Below are 6,070 nucleotides of genomic sequence, written 5' to 3'. Positions count from 1 at the left end.
GATTTAAATTATATTTAATTTAGGGGGGTGTAAGGGTTAGGGTTAGACTTAGCTTTAGGGGTTTATACATTTATTATAGTAGCAGCGAGGTCCGGTCGGCAGATTAGGGGTTAATACTTGAAGTTAGGTGTCGGCGATGTTAGGGAGGGCAGATTAGGGGTTAATATTATTTATTATAGGGGTTGCGAGGCGGGAGTGAGGCGGTTTAGGGGTTAATACATTTATTATAGTGGCGGCGAGGTCCGGTCGGCAGATTAGGGGTTAATAAGTGTATGTAGGTAGCGGCGACGTTGGGGGGGCAGATTAGGGGGTAATAAATATTATGTAGGTGTCGGCGATGTTAGGGGCAGCAGATTAGGGGTACATAGGGATAATGTAGGTTGCGGCGGTGTGCGGTCGGCAGATTAGGGGTTAAAAAATTTTATTAGAGTGGAGGCGATGTGGGGGAACCTCGGTTTAGGGGTACATAGGTAGTTTATGGGTGTTAGTGTACTTTAGAGCACAGTAGTTAAGAGCTTTATGAACCGGCATTAGCCCAGAAAGCTCTTAACTCCTGGCTTTTTTCTGCGGCTGGAGTCTTGTCGTTAGAGTTCTAACGCTCACTTCAGCCAAGACTTTAAATACCGGCGTTAGAAAGATCCCATTGAAAAGATAGGATACGCAATTGACGTAAGGGGATCTGCTGTATAGAAATGTTGCGGCTGGAAAGTGAGCATTAGACTCTTTCCTGACTGACTCTAAATACCAGCGGGCAGTAAAAAGCAGCGTTTGTAGCAGTATAGTTATGAGTTTTCTGTAACAGATTTGTAGCGTAAAACTCATAACTACTGCTTTTAGATGGCGTTACGGATCTTGTTGTTTTAGGCTGTAACGCAGTTTTTTTAGCCTCACCGCAAAACTCGTAATGGCAGCGCTATGGGAATCTCATGAAAAAATTTCATTTTTACGAGTGCGGGACTGACGTTGCGTTACAGGCTAAAAAGCTTGCGGTACAGCTATACCAACAAGATTTGTAATGGCTGCAGTGCTGTTTTAATGCTGAAAATACCATATTTTCAGCGTCAAGAGCCGTAACGCACAACTCGTAATCTACCTGTAAATAAATAAATAAAATGATTAAAATACACCCTCTATAAAACAGTCCCTAAAATGCTCAGAATAACTACAGTCTGCTCTCTGCCAGACCCTACTTCTGTCTGTGAGGTTTCCAGCTTTGGAGTGCCTTAATCATCAGACTGCAGTTTCCTAACCTATACGCCAGCTCTGAGCTGATGGTTTGCAATCCCACCATATTTGTCTGACTGGGGTGATTGACAGCCTCTGCTCGCATGCACACGTGTAAACTGGTTCAGTGTTGATCGCCTTTGTCCACCCAAAGTTTCTTAAATGGAGACCATAGAGACTAATTTTCATAACAAAACAGATATGAGACTATAAGGGATACTTATCAAAGTGTCAACTGAAAACTCGCTGGAATTCCACATCGTAATTGTTGCGAGATTGATCCGACCTAGTTATCAAAGCCTCAAGACTGGCAAAAGTTGAAATTTGTGACATAACATTCGATCCCGCAATCTCAATCCGACGCAGATCTATGCTTATGTCATTACAGATGCTCCGAATACACATTCGGCTCTATTTGACACTTTTTCCAATTTATCAAATAGTTAACAGGTATGCTTGCGTCTATTCCGACACGTCGTACCTGGTTTTCAATCCGCTACCCTTGAGGCTGCGGATGCCATTGAAATCAATGGGAGTCTGAAAGCACCGAAAGCTTATGTTTGATGCTGCAAGAGAATGAAATATACCCCATTGATTTCTAAGGTAGAAAACAAGTTACGTTTACACCTAACACCCTAACATAAACCCAGAGTCTAAACACCCCTAATCTGCCACCCCCAACACCGCCGCAACCTAAATAAAATATATTAACCCCTATTCCGCCGCTCCCCGACACCGCCACAACTAAATAAACTTATTAACCCCTAACCCTCTGGCCTCCCACATCACCACCACTAACTAAACCTATTAACCCCTAAACCGTCAGCCCCCCACATCGCCAAAAATTTAATTAAGCTATTAACCCCTTAACCTAACAACCCCTTAACTTTAAATTAAAATTACAACATCCCTATCTTAATATAAATTAAAACTTACCTGTACAATTAAAATAAACAAATTTTAAACTATTAATTAACCTACCCTGACTATTAAACTAAAATTAAATTAAACTACCAATTAAATAAACTAAATTACATATTAAAAAAACCTAACCCTACTAAAATTATTTAAATATACAATTAAACCTTATTAAAAGTACTACATTACAAAAAACCCCACTAAATTACAAAAAAGAACAAACACTTAATTACGAAAAATAACAAACAAAATTATTAAAAATGTTTTTTTTATACCTAATCTAATAGCCCTATCAAAATAAAAAAGCCCCCCCCCAAAATAAAAAAAAAACCCTAGCCTACAATAAACTACCAATGGTTCTTAAAAGGCCTTTTGTGGGGCATTTCCCCAAAGATATCAGCTCTTTTACCTGTAAAAAAAAAATACAAACACCCCCAACAGAAAAACCCACCCCCCAACCAATCCCCCCAAATAAAACCCTAACTCTAACAAAAACCTAAGCTACCTATTGCCCTGAAAAGGGCATTTGTATGGGCATTGCCCTTAAAAGGGCATTTAGCTCTTTTACATTGCCAAGACCCTAAACTAAAAATAAAACCCACCCAAAAAACCCTTAAAAAAATCTAATACTAACCCCCGATGATCCACTTACAGTTCTTGAAGTCCCGCTTGAAGGATCCATCCAACCGGCGAAGTCCTCATCCATGCGGCAAGAGGTCTTCATCCAGCTGGCCTCTTCTATCTTCATCCAGCGGGCGCGGAATGGGTCCATTCTGACCCATCCGACGTGGAGCTCCTCTTTAATACAAGGGACGCGATTCAAGGTGGTGTACCTTGCATTCCTATTAGCAGATTTGAGTGTTAAATTCAAATCAGCCAATAGGAGGCGAGCTTCTAAAATCCTATTGGCTGTTCAAATCAGCCAATAGGATGAGAGCTACTGAAATTCTATTGGCTGATTTAAGCAGCTAATAGAATTTCAGTATCTCTCATCCTATTGGCTGATTTGAACAGCCAATAGAATTTCAGTAGCTCAAACACTCAAATCAGCCAATAGGAATGCAAGGGACGCCATCTTGAATCACGTCCCCTGCATTGAAGCTTCAATTTACGGCAGCGACCGTAAGAAGAGGAGCTCCGCGTCGTATGCCTTCAGGATGGACCTGCTCTGTGCCGGCTGGATGAAGATAGAATTGGTCTTCTGGATTAAGACTTCTTGCCGCATGAATGATGACTTTGCCAGCTTCATTAAGATAGAAGAGGCCGTCTGGATAAAGAGGTTGGTTGGGTGGTGGGTTTTCTGTTGGGGGGGTGTTTGTATTTTTTTTTTTACAGGTAAAAGAGCTGATATCTTTGGGGCAATGCCCCACAATAGGCCCTTTTAAGGGCCATTGGTAGTTTATTGTAGGCTAGGGTTTTTTTTTATTTTGGGGGAGCTTTTTATTTTGATAGGGCTATTAGATTAGGTGCAATTTTTTTTATATTCTATAATTTGGTTTGTTATTTTTCATAATTTTGTGGGTTTTTTTGTAACTTGTAATTTAGTACTTTTAATAAGGTTTAGTTGTAAATTTAAATAATTTTAGTAGGGTTAGGTTTTTTTTAATATGTAATTTAGTTTATTTAATTGGTAGTTTAATTAAATTTTAGTATAATAGTTATGATAGGTTAATTAATAGTTTAAAATTAGTTTATTTTAATTCTACAGGTAAGTTTTAATTTATATTAAGATAGGGATCTTGTAATTTTAATTTAAAGTTAAGGGGTTGTTAGGTTTAGGGGTCAATAGCTTAATTTTGTTTTTGGCGATGTGGGGGGCTGACAGTTTAGGGGTTAGTAGGTTTAGTTAGTCGTGGTGATGTTGGAGGCCAGAGGTTTAGGGTTAATAAATTTATTTAGTGGCAGCGGTGTCAGAGAGCGGCGGGATAGGGGTTAATAAATTTATTTTGGTTGCGGCGGTGTCGGGGAGCGGCAGTATAGTGGTTAATAACTTTATTTAGGTTGCAGGGGTGTCGGGAAGCGGCAGGATAGGGGTTAATAACTTTAGGTTGCATCGGTGGCAGGATAGGAGTTTAACATTTTAGTATAGTGGCGGCGTTTAGTGAAATGGGGGGCTGGCGGTTTAGGGGTTAATAGGTTTAGTTAGTGTTGGGGATGTGGGAGGCCAGAGGTTTAGGGTTAATAAGTTTATTTAGTGGCAGCAGTGTCAGAGAGCAGCGGGATAGGGGTTAATAACTTTATTTAGGTTGTGGCAGTGTCGGGGAGCGACAGGATAGGGGTTAATAACTTTATTTAGGTTGAGGCGGTGTCGGGGAGCGGCAGGATAGGGGTTAATAACTTTATTTAGGTTGCGGCGGTGTCGGGGAGCGGCAGGATAGGGGTTAATAACTTTATTTAGGTTACAGTGGTGGCAGGATAGGGGTTAAACATTTTAGTATAGTGGCGGCGTTTATGTTAGAATGTTGTTTATTGATTTTAGTTCGGCATTTAACACAGTTGTTCCTACTAAGCTGGTTGCCAAACTCCATGATCTTGGCATTAATACTTTATTATGCAACTGAATCCTGGACTTCTTCACAAATAGACCGCAATCGGTAAAAATTGGTAATCACATCTCATCTACTCTGACCCTTAATACTGGTGTTCCACAAGGGTGTGTATTGAGTCCATTGCTATACTCTCTTTTCACTCATGACTGTTTGCCTAAGTATGAATCCAATAGTATCATCAAGTTTGCTGATGACACTACTTTGATAGGCCAAATCAGTAACAACGATGAATCAGCTTATAGAGAAGAAATAAGGCATCTGGCTACTTGGTGTGCTGAGAATAACCTGGACCTAAATACCAAAAAAACTAAAGAAATCTTTATTGATTTTAGGAAATCCAATCGATGTTTACATTTGCCCATTTATATAAATGGAACTGAGGTTGAACGTGTATCAAGTTTCAAGTTTCTGGGGCACACACATCTCTGAGGATTTGACTTGGTCTTTGAATACCTCAACTTTAGTGAAAAAAGCACAACAACGTCTCTATTTTTTAAGATCACTGAAAAAAGTTAATTTATCTACTCAGATTTTAATTAATTTGTATCGTTGTACTATTGAGAGTATTCTTACTAACTGTATCACAGTATGGTATGGAAATTGTACTAATTCTGATGGCAAAGCTCTGCAACGGGTAGTTAAAACCGCCCAGTATATTATAGGTGCTCAATTACCTTCCATCGAAGATCTTCAAAGCAGACGTAGCCTTTTAAAGGCCTATCGAATTACTCATGATCCCTTTCATGTTAGCAACAGATTATTTGCCCTTTTACCATCTGGGAGACGTTACAGAAGTTTAAAAGGAAAATCTGCTAGGTTTCGGAATAGTTTCTTTCCAAGAGCCATTACCCTGCTAAACAATAACTTTTAAAAATTTCTCTTATGCCATAGTTTTTTTAACTTTTTATCTTTTTATCCTTCTTATGATTAGATTTTTTTATTTATAATGAAGAAAGTGCTAAATTAATGGTCTTAATTTAATCTAATTGATCATCCTATTAATGGTCCTTTTTCACTTCACCTATTATTCACATAACACATATAATATAAAATACACATGTGATTTATATAAAACACTCACGATTCACAATATAGACATAATGCAAATATACACATATGTGAGCAAGATGACCAACTTTTTATATTGTATTTTTTTTACACATATATATACTCCTTTGTATAGAACTGATTTTTTCGCACTTGCACTTTATTACACTTGCATTGTGTTTTTTTTTTTTGCGGTATAGAAATTTTTTGCACAAGTCACTTGAATTTTTGTTATCTATTTGTCTTACCATTATAGTGCTATCTGTGTATGGGATTGGTTAGATTTTCAATCATAATTTCGTTCTCTCTGTTTTTTTACTTTGTACAATGAC

The sequence above is a fragment of the Bombina bombina genome, chromosome 3 (genome assembly GCF_027579735.1).
Source record: "Bombina bombina isolate aBomBom1 chromosome 3, aBomBom1.pri, whole genome shotgun sequence".
Lineage (NCBI taxonomy): Eukaryota > Metazoa > Chordata > Amphibia > Anura > Bombinatoridae > Bombina > Bombina bombina.
The sequence above is the reverse complement of the archived record's forward strand: the minus strand, read 5'-3'. Positions refer to the sequence as shown.